Raw genomic sequence first — 21,637 nt, forward strand, 5'->3', positions numbered from 1 at the left:
ACAAGTTTGGTGACACTGATCACTTCCACTGAAATCCCCGGACTATAGCAGCACAATTTACGATAGCCAAGGGTTGGAAGCAACCAAAATGCCCATCGGTAAATGACTGGATCAAAAAGCTATGTTACATTTACACAATGGAATTCTATGCTGCAGAAAGGAAGAAAGAGCTCCTACCCTTTGCAACATCATGGATGGAACTGGAAAGCATTATGCTGAGCAAAATAAGCCAGGCAGTGAAAGACAAATACCATATGATATCACTGTTAACAGGAATCTAAACAACAAAACAAACAAGCAAGCAAAATATGACCAATGACACTCAAATACGGAACAGGCTGACAGGGTACAGAAGGGAGAGGGGAGAGAATCATAGGGGTAAAGGGGATGGACTCACATGAACAAGTATAAAGGACACATGGACAATAACTAAGGTGGGGGCAGAAATGGGAGGGAGGTGGGGAGTACTGGGGGGGGCAGGGCTGGGAATATAAGACAGAAAACTGTACTTGAACAAGAACTAAAAAAAAAAAAAGAATGCACCCTTAGAAGCCCTGGCTGGTGTAGCTCAGTGGATTGAGCATGGGCCCGCGAACCACATGATTGTGGTTTGATTCCCAGTCAGGGCACATGTCTGGGTTGCAGGCCAGTTCCCAGCAGGAGACACACAAGAGGCAACTGTACATTGATATTTCTCCCCCTCTCTCCTTCCCTTCCCCTCTAAAGATAAATAAATAAACTTAAAAAATATTAAAAAAAGAAATCCCCAGACTTCTGTTTTGTGCAGTCAGGGGACTGGACTAGATTTGGGGTGTCATTTAAAGACAGGAGCAGGAGCAAGTGAGAAAAGTGAATGAGAAACAGTCATGGAGGGGTCGTGGTCAACCCCCAGATGCTTGTGATGTCTACAGGGTATGGATATCATCTTGCCAGACCTTACAAATGTTCGAGAAGCTGGAAATCTGATTTTTTAAATTAATTTAAAATCCTTTCCCTTTTAAAGGTTGAAAGATAAAATGAAATTTTTTTTCCAAGGAAAAGAAACACATTGGGAATGGCCTAAAATGCTTCGGCAGGCCAGAGAAGGCCCACAGGCCACCAGTCTGCCCCTGGCCTAAACCAAGCTCAAAAGTCTTCTTCCAGCGCACGTGTAAGAGCTAGGTTTACAGCCATCAGTCAGACCAGGCTAATGAGAGCACCATTCATGATGGACAAACTAAACCAGCTCTGGTGGTGGAATGCAGCAGGCTGGTGTCTCGGCACTGTGGGCCTTCCTGAGTTTTGCACGTGTGGTGGGTGGAGGGGCTGTGCACTCAGCACCAGCAGGCAATGTGGGCTCTCCTGAAGGTCTCTGCCCCATCCATGACTCACAGTTGGGTTTGTTGGTGCGTTTACTGTTCTGGGTATTACTGTGCATGCTCTGGTTTTTGAGGCAGTGATGCTCTGCTGTGAAATACTCAGGAACTGTAAGAGTCCATCCCGTAGAGACACTTGTGGCTTGTAGGCTAGTTCAGGGAGGTGATGGCTCATCAGTCCCAGAGTAATAATCTTCAGCTTCTTTTAAGACCCCTTTAGTAGGAACCCTTCATTTGATTGTCAAACTTACTTTATTGACTCAAGTGCCATTACCTGCCCTGATTAGAGACTATCTCACTTCCTCCAGAAGTGGCTCAGTATAAAGGAGAAGGTGTACGTTATGTTGCCATGGATATGAACATCGGGGAGGGGATGCAGTTCTTTGCATAATGTTATTTGGTTGTGGGAAGGAATTCAGGGTCACGCACAGCGTTACAAGAGCTGTATCTTTGACAGGCGCCCACAATAGGTCCACATGTAGTCATTATTTTCATACGTTCCCTTTTTCTGACTTGAGTTCTCTGGAGCTAAGGCGGTAATGACACTTAGCCCATTTAAAATTCTTTTTATTTTCGCTCCTCTCTGGTTGTGTAATTGTTCCATTCACATTATGGAGATGTGTCATGTCCTGAATTTTATATCCTGGAAAACATGCAGTAAGTCCAACTTGTTCAGACATGATGACACCACACAGACACGGCTGATTGTAAGGGGAGACACATGGTTTCGGCTTAGATGTGAGAGAAGAACTGGGGTTTTTGGCCAGCCTTAAATATTTATAAAGCAGCCAATCTTTGGTACTCATTGGGGAGTGTTTCTGCATGAGGCTGTCAGGCTTTATAATTAGTTATGGGACTTACTATTATTTGAGTTTTTGCCGTGCTATTTTCTGCCTATGAAGGACCATTATTTTAAATGTGTAATAAGAAGAAAGAAATATTGTTGGGAAAGTGGTAGCTTTTCATTTTTTGAACTTTTGAATAATAATTTATATGTTACAGACTTGGTCTAGTAATGACTTTGTTTTTTTTATCATCACATTTTCCGGGATCATGTTAAACTAGAATAATGATTTTGAACTTCAGTGTAAGGTTTTAAAACATCCTAAATTCAAGTAACTTTATAACATCTCTCTTAATTAAAGCTCCTTTCTCCTGTAGGAATACCACAAGCAAGAATAAAAATGAACAAAACAAAACGAGGCTCTCATTTTCTTCTGGCAAATCACTGTCTTTTGATTATTAGCAGCAATAGCCTTGTTAATACCTAGGGCATTCGTAAGTATTAAGAAAAAGATTCTTTTTCTGAAAGAAAGTTTCTATGTTACAACCATAAACTCTTCAGGGGTGAGGGCAAAAACAACCCTCCAACCTTAATAAAAGTTCCCAGCAAAACCATTAGGGATTTCAATTATCAAGCTTTTCTCAAGACTCTTGTAAAGGTTATTTGTTGAACAATTTCTCCCTAAGAGTGTATGATAAATTACTTGCTTGGCACTATAAATGATGCACAAGCCCTTTAATTAGAATCTAGCACTCGATATCTTTAAGACCTCCTAACATTTCTTAGTTAATATTATTCCTCATGCGCCTTTCTGAGGAGGCGAGGACTTGTTTGCAGAGTCAAAATGAGTGATGGAGGAGGGTGGACAGGGACCTCCAACAGGGCTGGGGAATATCCAGGAGCCACACAAAGAAAGGAAGGCTCTGACCCCAACAAGTTTTGATTGCAAAGGCGACTCTGATAACAGAGTTTTTTATTATCCATTGCTTTTAGCCTTATTTACCATCAGGCTTCTCTTGCCACAAGCATGCCTTTTAGTTCTGACAGTCTTGAATTATGGCCATTGTGGGATCCTATCTCATTAACTGAAATGGGAGAATAAAACATCAAACAATCATAAAAATAATTTGGCACTGTGAAACCACTTAGGAGCAGCTGTCAAACAGGTTGGAAGATAAACTTCTAAATAAAAAGAATAGAGAGAGCTGCAGTGTCTTGCCATATGCTTCCCTGGCATTATAGACTCCTCAATAATATGAAGTGCCTGTGTTTATGCAGAATAGTCCAGGCACTCCATATATGATATTGATTATGCCTTAACCCCAATTTAGTAAAGACCTACTCCTCCTTTTCCTAATCAGATATTGCAGAAGCAGTTTTCTGAGAGAGAAAAAAATGTCCCTAATGCCAAGCCATATTTTATCGGTGAAGGCTGTGGCGAGAGATAGGGCTTTGTCTTGCCTGTCACTGTGGCTTGGAGCCCAGTTTTAGGACAGCAAGGCCCCTCTGGGGCTCTTCTCCAGCAGTTTCCATCCAGCGACTCAAAAACATACATCTTTATCAAGCTGTTGTTGTCAGACAACATTAGATAATTAATAGGCCATTTGTCAGCCTGAACAAAACATGCTAAAATCCCAAACACAATCAGGATAAATATAGATGCTTGCTCTCTGAAGGCTTTTTGTTCTGTCATGCAGCCATTGCAGGCAGATATTTGCTATTAAACGAGACTCATTATTAATCACATCTAATGTTAATTAATTAAGCGCTTCTGTGTATTGAGGGCTCTCTGTGACTTTCAATTGTTTTAAGAAGCTAATTGGTAACTTAGCAGTTTACATCTGAGTTACTATTTTTCATTTCATGCATGTCAGGAGTTTGCTCAGTGATATGTATATTTATTTGCATTTGAGGAATTTCCCATAAAATCCCAGCCTTTAAATATGACTGCCAGAAATGATTGGGACAATGAAAGCCGTAGAAAAGTATGTACTTGCCTTTGCGTTTTCTTAGGCCTAGCTTCTTAAAAATAACTTGATTTTTTAATATTGCTTTTCAAACCTTATTGAAAAATGGAAATATTCTATCTGACTTAGAGTAGATGATGAAAATAAGGATAGTAGTCAGGCTCAGCCACACAAATGAAGTATGTTGGGGTGTATTTATTCACTCATCCATTCATTCAACTAATACATGGTAAGTGTGTGCAGTCAGGTATTGGTCAGGCCTAGATCTTCTGGGGAACCTGGCCTCTGTGAAGCCAGCACAGAACTGAATTTCAGTGGTTTCAACCTGTGAGCTACTGGAAAGCAAGGTCTTAACCTCTGTAATACACACACCCCCTTTGTGTCTAGTGCTGCACTTTTCTGCAGGGTGGATGCTCAGTGTATATTCCTTCAACTGAATCAGGTAAATTCAATAAGTGTAAATGTCAAAGTCCTGATCCACTCATGAAGGAAGATGAGTGATGTGATTAAAGAAAAATAGTAATAACAGCAACAGTGACTTATCCTATGTTCATGGAGCACATTTCAATTTACCAATAGCTTTCTCATACATTAACTTACTCATTTTTTAAGTTGTTATAGCATTCATTGTACGAGTGAGGAAGGGGTCTGTTTCTTGAGCAGACTCAAGCTCTGTGTCCGGCACCAACCTTCCCTGGGAGGAGATTTCCCTGGCAGCCTGCCTGTCTGTAGTTTCGTAACAGGGTGTGTGATGAGTCGCGGCGACATGGTTTACCAGTGCCTCTGATCATATTGAACGATTCCTGCCAGAGGCTTTGATTTATTCAAAGATTTTATTATTGGTAACTATTGTTTGGGAAAGTCCACTTGGAAGTATCACATATACAGAAAAGCATTGCTAGAGACTATAGTACTTTGAGAGGAGAAATTATTTGAAAATTTTTTCACATAGACAGGGAAGCAGATGTAAGGGATAAAAGTAGTTCTTCACCTCTGTGCTTTAAAATTCTCAACTAATGATGGAGCTTTATGCTCATCATAAGCAAACCATGTCTACTTAAAACATACCTATGAGGATTTTCCACACCTATTATGAAAATACTTTTAATGTTTTCTATAACTCGTTTGTACATATTTCACTACTAAATATTTTTGCCAACTTTATTTTAACGTAGAAATAAAAATCCTAGTAACAATCATCGAGACCATGTACTAAAGACATCTGCATAAAGAATAGCATACAAAATATAATGATAATAAGATTTTTCACTGAGACCTAGACTATTTTCTTCATTATTAGGGACTGTGTAGAACAGGGATGAAAAGGACCGGAAATTTACCAGTAGTCACTGACATGGATGGTAAAGTAACTGGATATATATTTTGTGTTAAATAAACACATAACTAACAAATCAAAGATACAACAGCCAAATCTACGTTTTCTACCTCGTTCCCTTTCTCTCTATAACCACATTCAGCCTATTATTCATAGCTCGGATGGTTAGTATTGTTGTAGTGTGTATCCTTATTTTTACAAGTAGGATTCCCTCCAGATATTTTTAGTACCTTTAAAGTGGAAAATAAGATGCTGTGGGCTTGTGAATGCTGGATTTTGCCTTTCAGTTTTTTAATGATCTCAACTCTAAAGTCCAAAGTGAGAGAGGAAGTGTGTGTGAGTGTGTGTGTAAAGTGATCCCTTTAACGTCCAAGTACATAGGGCATGAAAAGCACATACAATGTGCACAGAACAACTGCAGAGCTTAAATTGCTTTATCCCTGTTGAAGTGCTGTTGTTGAGTTATATGTAGGGTGGGGAAAGATGACTGGGTTGAAAAATGTCCTTTAGCCAGCGAAGATCTAGATTGGAATTTAGCTTAAACCAGCCTGAGTGATATTCCAGAGGTTTTTATTGCTGGAAATCATATTGAATGGAAAACAGTTTCACTAAAGTGGAAATATTTTGTATCACAGGTTGCCATACTCTAGAATACAATTACATGGCTTTTGCATTCAGTTCCCGTTATGAGCTTGTGAAAGATCCTTTTCTTCTTTTATAGATTCTTACCTTAATTTGTAATAACAGCTCCTGACACAGAGCTTTTGTGAAAGTCCCGCTTTTACTCTTTTAAGGTAAACTCAGTGGTACGTGTGTGTCGGGAAGTGGGAAGATTGGCCACGTTGAGTAAAGCCATTAGCGGGATCTTTGCGTTTTCCACGCTCTCTCTGAAGTAAAAAATGAAGGGGCCCTTCAGGGGAGCACAGCATGATTTCAACGGTCTATTCCGCCCCCCTTTTTTGGTCATTTCCCCCCCGTTTTGCCCTGAAGATGTAAGCTGCTGTTGTCTACAGGGGGAGGAAAAGATTTTTCCTAGGGATGTTAATTTCAAGGCTGAGCGGTTCTCAGCCACCGGGCCTTGCTGGAAGCATCCTTCAAGATTCCCCGGCTGGAGGCAGGGGTCTGTTTGTCTCACCTATACGGAACACCCTCGGAGGAAAAGGGCAAGAACTTTCCGAAGGTTTCTTAATTAGCACTTTAGTGTCTTTGGCTTCAGACTGCTTATTTGCTAATTTTTGTGGTGATTTTCCTCCTGGTGGTATGTGTTTAAAGCATTCAATTGTGAACTTCCCGTACAGTGCTCAAAGCTTCTTACTCAAGTGGTCAAATAGGTTTCTGTTAGTGTGTTGAGCATGACACATAATTTAGAAATAATATTTGTTTTGGCATAGCCCAATAACTATAAAATCAAGATACAAACCAGAAAAAAAATTTAAGACTGTAATGCTATTTCAGTGGGAAATGGTCTATTCCCTAGACTCAGCAAGAAGCTGCTCTTGTCCAAATTATGAGTTGCGAAACTCTGCCTCGGATAATAAAAGAAAGCAAAATTGTTGAAATGTTATTGAGACATAACTTGTTTTCCCTAGAGTCAATTCTTTGTTGTAGACAGAGTAAGGAAACAATAAGGCAGCAGCAATCTTTCTATAATATTCTTCCAGAGAAATAAGGAAATTGGAGAGAATCGACTCCTTAAGTTTGCACCTTCTCCGTAAACTCGGGCCTCCAGTTTGTCAGACACCATTAAGGAAAATAAGGATTCCAGTCAATCACAGCTGGTGGTTTGGTTTTATTTCCTTCCATCCTGGTAACATCTCATCCATCCTCTATTTACATACTGCCTCAGACTCACGTGCGTGGTGTTGGATAATGAGATATTCAACACGGTTTAAAACCTGCCCACCCCGCCAAATTATTAAGCTATTTCTAAACAAGAAATAATGCTGAGAGAAAATTTGTATTAGCTTGATTGATTATCTTATTTTAATCCATATTAAAGCTTTAAGTCTCTAGGCGTGGCTCTTTACCTCTAACACCTCATAAATTATAGCTATAATGAAGCAGTCATTTATCCTGTGCTGATGATAAATGGCTTGCCCTAGGAGGAACTGAAGAATAGGCAAGTAGATCATTTTCATATTTGGTGAAAACAATATTAAGTACCCAGACCTCAGTGATTGCCCTAATAAATGAATAATCTGAGGTGAGGGGCTTGGCAGTCAGTGTAAAAAATAACCTGAGTTTTCTCTGTCATTTGTCAGGCTTTGCTATGACAGCATGCATTATGGGTAAATGAGCAATCAGCAAGAACTATGTTATGGCTGGGATGTTTTTGAGAAATTTATCATATGCATTGCTTGGTACCTTAAGACCTTAAGGCTTAATGGCTATAGTGCATGACTGCAAGCGAGCACAGTTTCTATTTACCATGGTATGCTTCATTTGTGCTTCATCTCTCACCTTAAAGAAAGAAAAGACCTTTCCAAATGAGCTTCATTTGGCTTTGTTTTCAAAACTTTAAAGTAGTGTGGATGATGTTCTATCTCTGTGTTGATAGATACTCCTCCTGGTAGATTGGCTGAAGGAGAATTTGGAGATCTGAATTGAAATAAAACTTCGGGGTCAGAAATTTATCAGCACGTGAAGATGTTAGAAGTCTGGATGCCAAAGGATCAGGAGCCAAATGTATTATGGAAAGTGTCATTGCCTACTGATAATACTGTTTATTATTTAATGGCATTTAAGAGTTAAATGAGTTTTCCACCCGCCCCCCCAACCCACCAAAGAGTTGATCTCTTTGATTTATTACTGAATTGGAAATAACCAAGAGTTGTTGAGATGTGAATGCCTCATTGGAATTATACAATGTGTTATGACAGTATCTGACTCATTATGGTTTGCTGCCATGTGTAGTAAAAAATGCAACCAGTATTTGCACTCCTCTTCCCAGGCCAGAAGTCTCTCAGCCACACCCCTGTCTCACTCCTGTGAATCCCATTCTGAAATACTTGATCCAGGAGAATGTGGCTTTACCAGTGATCTCTGCTGCCACAATACCTACACTTTACAGGTGACTTTGAAGTTAGGTACACATCAGAATCAAATTCTGGTGTTAACCCTAGTTGGATAAATTTGTTCATTTATTACTCTAACATCATCTTCCTCCTATGTAAAACAGAGAAAATACTATCTTGAAGCATTGTTGTGTGGAGTAAATGAGATAATATATGGAAATTTCTGAGCATGTGGTAGAGGATTTATAAATATTCAGTTAGTTCCATGTCTTCTTAATACTGGTCAGACATGTGAGCACTGTCAACATTCAAAATTAGATGGCATTTTAAAAGATACTGTGGCAAGGCCACTTGTTTGCTACACTAGAGCAAGATGCTAGTGAGACAAATTCAATTAAGTGAGAGCATTTGTGGTCTACGGTGACTCAGGTTCCAAATGATGAGTTAAATATCACTTCGTCACTGGTCACCAGGACCATTGTAATAACCTCTTATTTCTCCCCCTACCAGCTTTCATGCAAGAACTTTTCCAGTTACCTTTCCAAAATACAGATCTGATCCTGTCCTGAGTCCTAGCTGCCAAACCACTCAACATCACAGATAAGGATTTTCATAATAGGCCTCAGACCCATTTCAGCTTTATGTCTCGTACCCTTCTTTATGCCCATACTCCAGCTACAAAGAACTGCTCACTGGCCCTTCCATCTGTAAGTCACATGCATGCTTCTCTTTGCCTAGATTGCGCTTCCTCTCACTCAGCTGCCTCGACACGACCAGATCTTCATGCCACATGCATCGTTTAAAATTTCAGCTCTGGTGTGTGGCCTTCCCTGGCTTTCCAAGTTGCAGCGGTGTCTTCCTGTTAGGCGATCCTGGCTAATGGCCCACTCATCATTTTGTGCAGTGATCATCTGTTTGGGTGCTCTGGTTCCAACTCTGAACTGTTTTGAGGACAGGGACAATATCCGTTTCAGAGTTTTACTTCCAGAAATTAGCAGGGCATGTGGAATGCAGTAGGTGCTTTATAAAGGAGCTTTATAGATAGAGACTTAGTGAGAAAATGTCCTGCTTTTCTCTGAACACCTCGAACTCAAAGTCAGAGAAGTTCTCAGCAGGAGAGATAGTGGGCAACCACACATTCCTTGCTGTGATCTTAACCTATAGATCCCTACCTATTTCTTCCCTTGATCAAATAAAACTCATAAAATGCTGAATTTGACTGGCCTTCCTCAGCACACTGAATTCGAGGGTGAGTTTTATAGGCCATGTGAGGGAGGGTGGTGGAGGACCAGGAGAATGTTAGAGTTTGGGTGCCAGAGGACTTAATTCTTTTGCCCCAGGGAATTCGGGTATGTCCCTGTGAGGATTCTGGACCGTCACGAACCAAGGAACTGGGTGATTCTGGCAATTTTGTTCAGATCTCAGGGTTGTGAGGAGGCTTCCCGCTAAGTTCTAGGTTCTAGGTAAAATGAAGGAGTTGGATTTTAATCTATTAAAATATGAGGACTCCTTTTTTATAACACAAAAAGTTTATAGACCTTTAAGTACTATTGATTGACAAAGTTATACTAAAAATAAAATCTACTGGGAATTCAAGACAGCCTTTAATTAGTTTTGTGTTTAGTGGCCACAGCAGCACGTGCAGGGATTGGCATGATCTGTCCTGATGGGCACGTGGATGGTAGCACCATGTAGTACCTAAGGGTCATGATAAGCAAGGGATTTTTTGGCGAACATGTAGTCTATGGTCCTGGGCAACTCTCTCAGTCTTAATTTTCTCATCTGCAAAACAGAGGTGGTGGATGGTAGTATAGAATTTAAGATAATGCAAAAAAGAAAAAAACACAGCACCCAGAACCATTGTCTGCTTAGTGAGTTACCAAGAATGGGGAGGAAGTTTAGCAAGTTCTGCGGCAGGAGCTCTAGGCAAGGTGCCCGTGGAGGAAGATCAGCATCATTTGTTTGGGGTGAGAGCATCTGTCAGGGAGTTTGGTGGGTGTGTGTTGTGGTCTGTTCAGGGAAGGACAAGCTGTGTTGTGAAGCCTCTGACAAAGGCCTTAGGCTACCTTCCTTGATGTGAGAACTGAGAGTCCTCACAGGATTTGAGAGTGAGGGCTACGTGATCACAATGATGCTTCAGGAAGTGCTAAAAGGATTTGAAAGTAGACTGGGTGAGAAAGCCTGGGCCGAAGGAGAAGTTACATGCGCTTTAACTCATCAGCTATCCGCATAAAGAAAGGGTCCTGAGATGCAGTGATGGGAAACCTGTGAAAGGGTGAGTTTGGGGATGAAAATTTGGAGATTGGAGGACATTCTCTATCTTTTCTTTACTCACTTCTTTCTGTGTAGTTTTGTGCACATGTATATGAGCACACACAAAAAGTCTATGAATGCCTCAACTTCATTTATTGCACATGTGTTTTAAGGGTATGGGGACTTAGTTAAACTTGTGAAACTAGTTAAACCTGTAAAATCTATCCTCACAAGATGTATGATCAGTCATTTATGGAGAAAAAAACAGTTCTGGGTAAGGATCCTGCCTCAGCCACGTATTGGCCATGTGCATTTATACAAGGTCTTCGACCTCATTATGCCATTTTTTTTAATTTGAAAAATTGAGGGAACTGTTATTTAGTATTATTGAGGATTCAGTGAGGACATTATATAAAAAACTCATCATTTGGTTAGATCCAGATTATCCACTATAACATTAAATGCAGTGGCTTATCTAAAAAGATTGTTTCTCTACCAGGCATCAGTCTTTTTTTCTCTTTTTACTGCCTTCTTCAGTTTTATTGATTGATTTATTGATTTTATTTATTATTTAATAAATTTATATCCCCTTCACTCATTTCTGCTACCCCAGCCGCTTTTGGTAACCACCAACCTGTTCCTTGTATTTATGATTTTTTAAAAAATGTTCCACCTATCAGGGAGATCGCTCTATTCAGTGAGATTTGTGGATGGACAGGGCTCACTGACAAGAGAGGAGAGAAGCAGGCTAAATATATAGTGCTGAGAGTCCCTTTCTGTCTTCAGAGAGAACGGAATTCCCGAGGGCAGCTGGCCCCCTCCTGTGTCCTGGAGAGGGTGGCTGATAGGCAGCCCAGGTAGAGCCCTGCAGCACTGGGGGCGAGCAGGGAAATCAGCAGGCCTGGGATTGCAGGTGGGAAGACAGTGATGGGGGGGAGGGCACTTTCTTCCTGAAGAGTGGAGGAAGGAGGCAAGCCTTGTAAAAGAGGAGGGTGGTTGAAGATGGAAGTTTTTGGACTGGATGGGATAGCAGCTGTTGGCAAAGTCAGAGAAGGCTTTCAGTGGACTAACGGGAGCAGAAATCAGGCTGTAGCCTCAGCTGTCTGAGGGCAGATGGAAGAAGTGTTTGTTTGTTTGTTTGTTTTTTGTTTCCCTCGGTTTTAATATGGTGTTTGACAGCTGAGGAGGGCAAGGACATTGTGATAAAAACATGATTACTTAAGGCAACTCTATTGCTCACGTTGAAATATTAATTTGGGGAGAAAATTGGGACTGTGTTTCTTCCCCCTTTCCTTCCTTCCATAGAAAATAGTGCAGTGCCTTGCACATATTAGGTACTCAATAAATATTGGACAACAGGCATGAGTGAACTGAAAAGAACTAATGTAGGCAGCATGGATGGAGCCTTTGTTGTTGGCTATTTGGAAGAGAGTCAAGGAGACTGCTCACAGAGAAGAGGCTGTGAGTGGAATTTCCATTTATAATTTATTCTTTTCCATGGAACATCAAGAAATTTCAAAGCAGATGCGGAAGAGAAAAACTCTCAGTTCTGGAAAATACTTTCAAATATTGTGAATATAAAAATAATCTGCCCTGACTGGTGTGGCTCAGTTGATTGGGCGTTGTCCTACAAAGCAAAGGGTTGACGGTTCAATTCCGGGTCAGGGCACATGCCTGCACTGGGGACCTGGGCCGGGGTTGGGGCATGTGCAAGAGGCAACCGATCAATGTTTCTCTCCCTTTCTTTCTCTCTCCCTTCTCTCTTTCTAAAAAATAAATAAATAAAATGTTTAAAGGAAAGAAAAAGAAAATAATCTTTATAAACTTATAGTTATTTTTGACACTGTGGGGAATCTGTCATCTTTCAAAGAAAGTTAATCATTTAAATACAACAGATAATTACTGAGCACGTATTGAGTGCAAGGTGCTGGCCTAGGTTCTGTGAGGCGTGTTGAAAAACAACAGAGACCTCCACTGAAATAATTGCAATTCAAAGAAATCTATGAGGGTCCTAAAGACACTACTGCATATGACCAATGCTACTGTATATTCAGGGTCAAAAACTGCAAATGGAAAAAACTATGGAAGCCTCATTGATGGTTTTTCCAAGGGTGTTGGCCTGTAAGTCCAGGAATGGAAGAGAAACCACTCAGAGTGGCCCCGGACCTTCATCTCAGCAACCTTTTTTTCCTAAAAAGTTTTACTTTTTAGGAAACTCTTGTTATTTATTTGTTTTCATTGTTTTTCTTTTTTCTTTTGTCACTAAATGTTAGTGGTCACTTTTTCTATAATTACCTTAATATGATTCTGCAATGTGAAACATCTGAAGCTTCCTTTACGTGCATGGGAGAAATGAAGTTAGCACCCCTAACTAATCAGGATGCTTATATTCCTATGCCTTATAAATTGGTATACCTTGTTACTAGTTTCCTCCTATAATCTTTCTGTTTACTAGGAAACTAAAGTAGATTATAACTCTCTGATTTATACTTTAATGGCATATGGAAGTTAATTTTAAGAAATGTAACTGAGCTCTGGCTAGGTGACTCAGCTGGTTGGAGCATTGCCCCATATATCAGAGGGTTGTGGGTTTGATCCCTGGTCAGGGCACATACTTGGGTTGCAGGTTCCATTCGCAGTTGGGGCATGAGGCAACTAATGGATGTTTCTCTCTCACATGGATGTTTCCGTCTCTCTCCCCACACCCCTTCCTCTCTGTCTAAAATGAATAAACATATCCCCTATTGAGGATTAAAAAAAAAAGAAAGGTAACTGTGATGAAAAATCTTTTTAAAAAATTATTTTATTTCTTTATTGTTGTTCAGGCATAGTTGTCTCCATTTGCCCCCCACCACTCCCCCTGTCCCACCCACCCTTCAAACCTTTGGCTTTGTCCGTGTGTCCTTTATACATGTTCTTTGATGGCCCTTCCCCTGTTTTTAAAAACCTCTTTATTACTGATATTTTCATCTGCCAAAAATCTTATGTATATTTAATATAATTTCAGACAAGTCCATTGGAACAGTTTATTGTAAGTAACAATAATAATACCATGTGTTATCTGCACGATAAAATATTTCAAATTTGCTCAGAATAAGCAAAATGAACACCATTCTGTCTCCTATAGGCCTTTCTAGTTTTTGATACATTGAATTTTGGGGTTTGGTAAAATGGGCATATTTTTACTAATATATGTCAGTGAATATGATAACAAGTTTGTATCAGTTCACAGTTTTAAAAATGAGGGTAAATTAAAACATGTTACCATAAACATTAGGAGCATTACTTGGGGGTGGATTTCATTATCACTGCAAATTTTTCATCTGTAACAAAATCTTTGTCATACAGTATAGACGTGGGAACATATTGGTTATGCATTTTTAGGGATGCAGATTCTGCTCTAGGTAAGGATGCCTTGAATTTCTCCTGGGGAGCCATGGATCCTGGCTGTCTGCCCACGGTGCCCAGATGGACTGGTAGGCCAGTGGGCTTCGGCAAAGGTGGCCCCACTCCCTACTCTGCATGCGAGTTCAGTGTGGCCAGACAGGGCAGGCCCCGGTGTGACTATGCTCACTGTGGTCTCCCGTCCTCTCGCCCGTGCAGCCTCTGCTCCTCGAGGCTATTTGGATTATCTCGGAAATTACTTGTGCGCCTCAGGCAGAGTCAGCTCCACAAAGAGAAGGATCCCCTGGCCTCTGTGCCTTTAATGGGACGAAATTTTCTCAATGATCCTGGCATTTAATCCTTGGTAGACCACCCAGCCGGAATTTCTCTACAAATCTAGAGGTGATTACTTGACCCTCAGGTCTAGGGTAAGCTGTCTAAACTGGCAGAGAGAAGGGGCTAGATGTATTGAACTTCTCGTCCCCTTCTCCCGACGCAGCCAGTCTGAGGCAGGAAACAGAAGCAGCCTTTCTTTCCGAAGCTTTGGAGGGCATGTGGTTCATTTCTGAAAAGACGAACAATGATAACAGATCCCCTTAAAGGTGTGAAATTGTACCTTGCCAGAAAATCATCCGAACCTAGGCATTCACTCAGTAGGAAATGATTTGGGGTGTCATCTACCCCTCTCCCTCTTCTCACTCCATGCTTCCCACCCTAGCCCCTTAAATCCTAGCAGGCTCCAATCTTCTTTCAATCCTTTGCCCATCTGGTTGCCCCTGCCTGGAATGCGTTTCTTCACCTCCACTTGGCAAATCCTCCATATTCTTCAAGGCTTCCTTCCTTCAAGAAATCTTGCAGGCAGGGTGGACTCTTCGGTCCTTCTATTGTGATTCACTTGTCTATTAAAATACGTCCTGTTTTAGCCAGCAAGTTTACAATCCCCACAGGATTGTAAGCCATGTAAGGTCAAGCTCATTTTCTTAATTACTATTCTTTCATTATGTCACACTAGATACATTGAAAAGAGTATATATAACATAATATGTACCATATGCACAAGTAATAGATTACAAAAATAAAGTGAACACCTGTGAACTCACCACCTGACTGCAGAAGTAGACCGTGACTGTTATTGTGTCTCCCCATACGCATCTTCCCTATCCCATGCTCCTGCCTCATTCCACAGGTAACTATTTCCCTGAGTGTTAGCTTTATCACACCCCTAATTAAAAGTGGCTCTATTGCTTATGGATATATTCCCAAATAATATACTGTTTGGCTTTGCTTGTGTTTGAGTTAAAGAAAATAATCTTCTGGGTCTTGCTTTTCTTCACGCCATGTGTATTTTCTAAGATTTATCAATGTTGCTTATTTTCACATTTGTACTATTTTATGATGTGACTGTACCACGGAGTATTTATTCATCCACGTGCAGATGGACCTTTGGATTTGTAGTTTTTTTATATAAGCAGTGCTGACCTGAACAGTCTCAAATGTGTCTTTCAGTATGTGCATGTAAGAGTTTCTCTAACTTACATGTTTAGGAATGAAATTGCTATGCCAAGGGGAAAAGCACAAGGTAGTATAATATTGTTTTTAAAGGTATTTGTGCCAATTTATATACACACCAGCAGTGTGCAAGAGCTCCTGCATTCTTTACATATTTAGACCACTTGTTATTATCTTATATACTAACCTAGGAAGTATAAAATACTCTCATAATCACCTTTATATTTTCCTGATAACTAAAGGGATTGAATTTCTTTTAACATATTGATAGGCCTTTTGTGTTTCCTATTTAGTGAAATCCTGTCTATGTTCATGTCTATGACCTATCTATCTTTCCATTCGGTTTTGTTTAGTCTTATTTATTTTAGAAGTTGTTTTTATGTCATAAACCTTGGATAAAGATATATCCACCCCCTGGTTTGTTGATTTTCTTTCATTTCCTTTCTTTATGCTATCTCTAAATGAACAGAAGGTCTTACTTTTAATGTAGTCAATTTTATCAGTCTTTGTTTTAATGGCTACTTTATGTCTTGTTTGACATTGTTTTTAGTTTATTTTAATCTCTGCCCCCAGCACCTGACCTAGATTCAAGATCACATTAAGTTTTGGTTGCAAAACAGTGAATTAGTAAGTAATATAAAATTTATATTACTTGCCAAGCACATGTGGTTTTTAATTACTGGTTAAAACTCTGCCTATTGGAACAAGAAAACCAGACAGAATCTGAAGCATCTCTTCTGTACATGCTGGTTGTGGCCATCCATCCACATCCCCTTCCCCTTCTGTGAGGGCCAGCCAGGGCTTCCAAACTGCCTGAGTCAGCCTGGTCTGAGCGTGGGCAGGTCAGAAGTTCAAGGATTTACATCCCTTGGGATTGGCTCTCCACATATGACTAATGGGAATTGGTGGCTGAATCCCCAGCTCCCCTACCTCAGCCATGCTAATCTACACTGTTTTCCTGAGTTCCCAGTGGTAACTCCCTGGGTACCACACCCTTTATTCACTTCCGGTTCTTCTCTTTCGTTCTATTTCCCTACCTGTCTTTTCTGAGACCACCTCTGACATAAACCTCTTGCTCACGAATCCTTGTCTCAGGATCTGCTGGTGCAATTTTAAGTGTTGTAATGTCATTTTTTGACTCAGGAACTTGAATTCCTGTGATTTAGGATTGGATAAATGTATCATTTTAAAAGCTATTCTTACTGTTATCCTATATCTGGGAAGCTACAACAGGGTGAAGTGCAGAGTGAGAAGGTATATAGTTTAGGGTTTAAGTGTGTGGGCTATGGAGTTTGATTTTCCTGGTTTGAATCATGGGCTTTTTTCCATCTATTTACTGAATGTCTCTGCCTCAGTATTCTTACCTATAAAATGGGGATAATAGTGATATTTATCTTGAGCTATTATGAGGGTGAAATGGGTTAATATAAGCAAAGTGCCAAAACTAGCATTTGGCTTCTGGTGAATTCTCAAGTATTAGAAATTACTTGTACCTTCCTGGAGCTATTGAATGAAAAACACATCACTTGATACATTTTAGAAGGATGAGATGGTTATGTATTTCTTGTCACTCTGTATGTGACATTGCAGTTAAGCTCTGCTGTAATCTTAGGATGCATGGTGTAACTGTTCAAAAGTAATATTTCAATTGTTTTTGGAAAAAAAGTTGCAATTTCATGAGTGTTGAACTCTATTCTGAGATTATAATGGATCTCCTTTTAAGTGCCTGGGGAGAGGAAAAATGCCAAATGAAAACAGATTTCTCTGTAAATCTATACTTTTCATTTTCCTTTAACTCAAGAATACCTTTCCTCTTATTTGTTGGGGGTTGCAGCAGGAGAAGAGGGAATTACATAAAGAAGGTTTTTGTCCCCAGGAATAACATTCCAGAGAGCTTGATTCTGTTAAATGGATAGAGGGGTAATTTGAACCTGTGTGGTTACCAAGGAAGGCGCTTCCTTGAGCATTTGGTTCCGTCATCTTTGATACTCTATCAGTGGGTCTGACATGAACTTCCTAAACTGTTCTCTTCCTATGGCTAATAATTGCAAAGAAGTTAGAATTTGGATGTCACCCATAACCTTTCATAGTGTGGCTTCCTGAATAGAAAGGGGGCTTTATCAGAGTCCCAATTTCATAGATTGATTCTGTGTTAACCGGGGCATTTTTCTTGCATTTGAAACTAAGACACAGCTTAGATTAATGGCAAGAGAACTGGATTTCAAGCCAGAAGTCCTGGCAATCTCTGCCTCTTAATTAGATTTGTAACATTAGGGAAAGTGACTTTAATATTATAAACTTTGGTTTCCTCATCTGGGAGATGAGGAAATAATGAAATCTCGTTCATAAAGTCGTGCAAATGGTAAAATGGAATTAAAAATACTGATTGATTCTGTAAAAGGTTTTATTTTACTCTTGGGACTTTTAAATGATTCTAAAATCTCTTCTGCTAAAGCAGAATAATTTTATCTAGTTTTCTCTATGGTTCCAAAAAAATAATTATACTTAAAATGTTATTTCTAATAAATGATAAATCAATCTTCTTATGTAATTCAAAAGTAGGTATTCCAGTTGAATTAATTTGGATTCTTTAGTCAAAACAGAAAATAAAAGTTTACTGAGAATTCAAAAAATTCTGAAAATTTTGCATATTCCTTATCCACAGTATTTGTTTTTCAATGTCATTTAATTACCCAGTTCAGTTAGTCAACACATAGTTGACTAACATGTAATTGAGCCCCAGTTACATTTCAGTCTCTCTCCCGGGCACTGGAAAGTGGTTGAAAGAGAGAATTTTTGTGTGTGGCTTCATGTTATCAATATTGAAAGAGAAAATTGTAATTCCAGCAATATTTCTGCTAATCTAAAGTATATCAAAAAACTAGCATGCAGAAAAGCCATTTAGCTACAATTTCCTTTAGTTTTTGTGCACCAAAGAGGCAGAACCAATTGCAAAATATGAGCACAATGCAATATTTTCCCTCAGCTATGTAAACAAAGACATACATACAAATCAGGGGATATGGATCTTCTTACCATAATCAGAAATAGCCAGTTGTAGTCTGTCCCTTATGTCAACATATTGCGAAAGATAATTGAAATTCCAGCAAGTGCCTATGTTATTAACAGTCGAGTTGATGCCATTATAATCTTGTAAACATCCAGACGAATACAGCCAGATATATTGAAGAATGATTAAGTGTTGTAACCTACTGTAGTACTTAATAATGTTACCGTTTTGGTCCATTATTGGAATATTGTATCTGCTTGAATTAGTGTTTATAATGGTGCCTTACTGCTATTGTCTGCTTGTTTTTATCCTGATTTATGTGGTTAGCAGACCGAATACAATTTATGTTGCATTTTTTCAAGAAATGCAGTTTAGTCAAAACACAAGTCCTTCTGCATACACTTGGAGTAGAGATATTAAAGATACAAAGGACAGTGGTTTGGGCTCTCTAATTGTCTATAGAAAGAAAATATGTATTTTAAAAGGAAACATGGGTTCACAAGAAGATAAATAGACACATAAACCAGAGGCCAGTTGCTGGCAGAATTTCTTAGTTTGATGTGACTCTCTCTTTGACAGTTCTCCTAAGGTAGGTTATTTTGGAGAAAACATATGTTTCCATTTTCTCTCCCTCTGCTTCCCTTTGAGTCCCCAGGCTCCACTAGGGTCACAGAAACATTAAGGCTTTTGTCACTGTGATTAATAGCTCTTAAGATCATCTTTAATTCACTCACTAATGACTGAGGGTCTTTCTGCTCTCCAAGTAATCGGGTGATGTATGAGCCGATAGCACACCTTGTGCCAGAGGTGAAAATCATTCAGGCAATGCAAATATTGTCACGGGAACAAATGTTTTCCCTGTTAATAAAAATTAATGAATTCTACCCAGGAGCTAGTTAAGGAAGCGGTGGCAAAGGAGATCCAAGCCCAAATAACTTCTTACTGCTAAGAATCACTTCTGTCTCTTTCCTAGAGACAGAAAAACACAGTAATTGCTGTGTATTCTACGTTTCCCTAAGAGATGAAATGACAAATTAATTATTAAAATGCATTATGTTGTTTCTCAAGTAATTTTTCAGGTTCTTGAGTGTGTTTAGAACTGTGGGCTTTGGCATCTTATTTGTTTTAACCTTGGTTAAACTACAGTCTTCTAGCACCACACTAGCCTAATGAATACATTCCTCTCTTCATAGCCTAGTTAAAACCAAGAATTATAGTGGTCAGGGTTTATAACTATAAAATGATGTAATGAAGTTTAAATTTGAAAAACTCCCTGTAACACATCATAAAAGATTGATGAAACAGTCTGGAGATTAATAAGTAGTTTGAATAGTTTTGAGAGCAAAAACAAGAAAAACATTTGTTAACTCTATCGTTATATTTATTGAATTCCTTAAAAATAAAAACATCTCCTCTCTTAAAAATTTGCCTCACGTCATTAAAGCTTTTCCCATAATATGTCTACCTGCACCCTTGGTTTATTTTGTAAGACAATAAACGTACAATATTGTGAGAAGCTATGCCTACTCTTTATGTACTGAAACTTGCTGTTGAGTGAAATATGTTGTCTTTTGTTTCATTTTGATGGTCTGTGATTCTTTCTTCTAATGACCGAAATCCATTGTCTCAAAGGAATAAATATTTCTGAAATAGCTCCTAGTCCTCCCCCTATCATTTACATCTTAGAACAAGAAAACACTAAACTTTTAAAAGACATTATTTTACCTCTCTCCACAGTGCTTATCTACAAAGGAACATATTACTGAGGGGTGGGGGCAAGCTCGACTTGTTACTATTATTTCTGGTAGGCACCCAAGGAGAGTAGCTAATTTGTTCTTCATCAATGCCAAGGACAAATTAAAAAAGAAAGAAAGAAAGAAAACACTAACTGAATTATACATTTCTCTTTGCTTGCTTCTGCACTGTGCTTATTTTTCTCAGAATGTTCAAATGAAAACCTCAAAATTTTGAGTGTGTATTTTGCACATTATCTCAGATTCTTTTTGTATGATTTTTAAATGAACTGAGTCTAAAAATACTAGTAGATGATGTTATTTCAATACACCGAATTTTGAAAATATTAAAAGATAAAATGAATTATTACCTAAGTTTTGAAACCGAAAAGGCTATTCCTGTTTGAAGAGGCTATTTCTGCCATGACCACCTCTCATTATTAAGACTAAAACCATGTTTTTTTTCCAAAATGAATTCAGATAACAGTTCTCCTATGTTCAGCTTGGAGTAGGGTTCTTCTCTGGATTGACGCCTCTCGAAACGTGGTCCTTGGATCGCCAGCATTCAAATCACTCTGGGAGGTCTCACCCGCAGTCCCAGCAGACCTCCGAACCTCTGAACCTCCGAACCTCCGAACCTCCGGGTCGGGGCCTGGGTATTGGTGTTCTTAACAAGCACCCAGACGACTGTTATGCAACGGTTAAGGACTGCTGTTCTCTGTGTGACCAGGAGAAATTTCATCTTGACAACGTTGGTTGTAATTATATAGACTATTTTTTTCATTCACATAAAATGAATTTTCCACAATTGGGTTTCACTGTTTCTATAAACTTTTATATCTTACCCTTGGTTCCAAAAGAAAAATGTGGAGTTTACACAGCTTCAGTACATACCTGGTGGGTAAAGGGTTTGGGCAAGTGCAGACAACAAGGAAATCAAATATGAGCTTTTTGCCCAGAGAAGTTCTAATCACATAGTAAACAGTTAGAATTTACACAGGTCTTTATTTAATTAAGCCTGAGAACCACTATTTAGTTGCAGCTGGAGCAGAATCTTGGCACAGAATAGAACAATCTAGTATAGCCTTTAACCTTTCCCCTTTTAACTCTGCTTATAAGAATGTGTGTGTTTCTTTAAGAAGGTGCTGCATATCTTTAAACACTGTGGTCTTTGATATAAAGGTCACCTCATTGTGCACATAGTTTAAAAAATTCAATAGGAAAGAAAATAGATGAAATAGGTGCATCACTTACCGGGACTTTAAAAAATCTATATGGTTAAAATAACATCC

The 21,637-nt window shown here is 39.2% G+C and overlaps 1 protein-coding gene across 7 annotated transcripts in view; it reads left to right on the forward strand.

Moving 5' to 3' along the window:
• The window catches only part of MECOM (MDS1 and EVI1 complex locus), a 551,952-nt gene that overhangs the window by 205,245 nt on the left and 325,070 nt on the right, over positions 1-21,637 (forward strand). Inside the window, exon 1 of one of the 7 annotated variants that reach the window (XM_037046585.1) lies at positions 10,709-10,731. The exons of the other annotated variants lie outside the window; for them this stretch is intronic. The gene's annotated coding sequence lies outside the window, so the exon portion shown is untranslated. Of the gene's footprint in view, positions 1-10,708; positions 10,732-21,637 lie in introns of those variants that run through there. 7 annotated transcript variants of the gene reach the window in all.

The sequence above is a fragment of the Sturnira hondurensis genome, unplaced genomic scaffold (genome assembly GCF_014824575.4).
Source record: "Sturnira hondurensis isolate 20B ecotype Veracruz unplaced genomic scaffold, ASM1482457v3 Scaffold0005279, whole genome shotgun sequence".
Lineage (NCBI taxonomy): Eukaryota > Metazoa > Chordata > Mammalia > Chiroptera > Phyllostomidae > Sturnira > Sturnira hondurensis.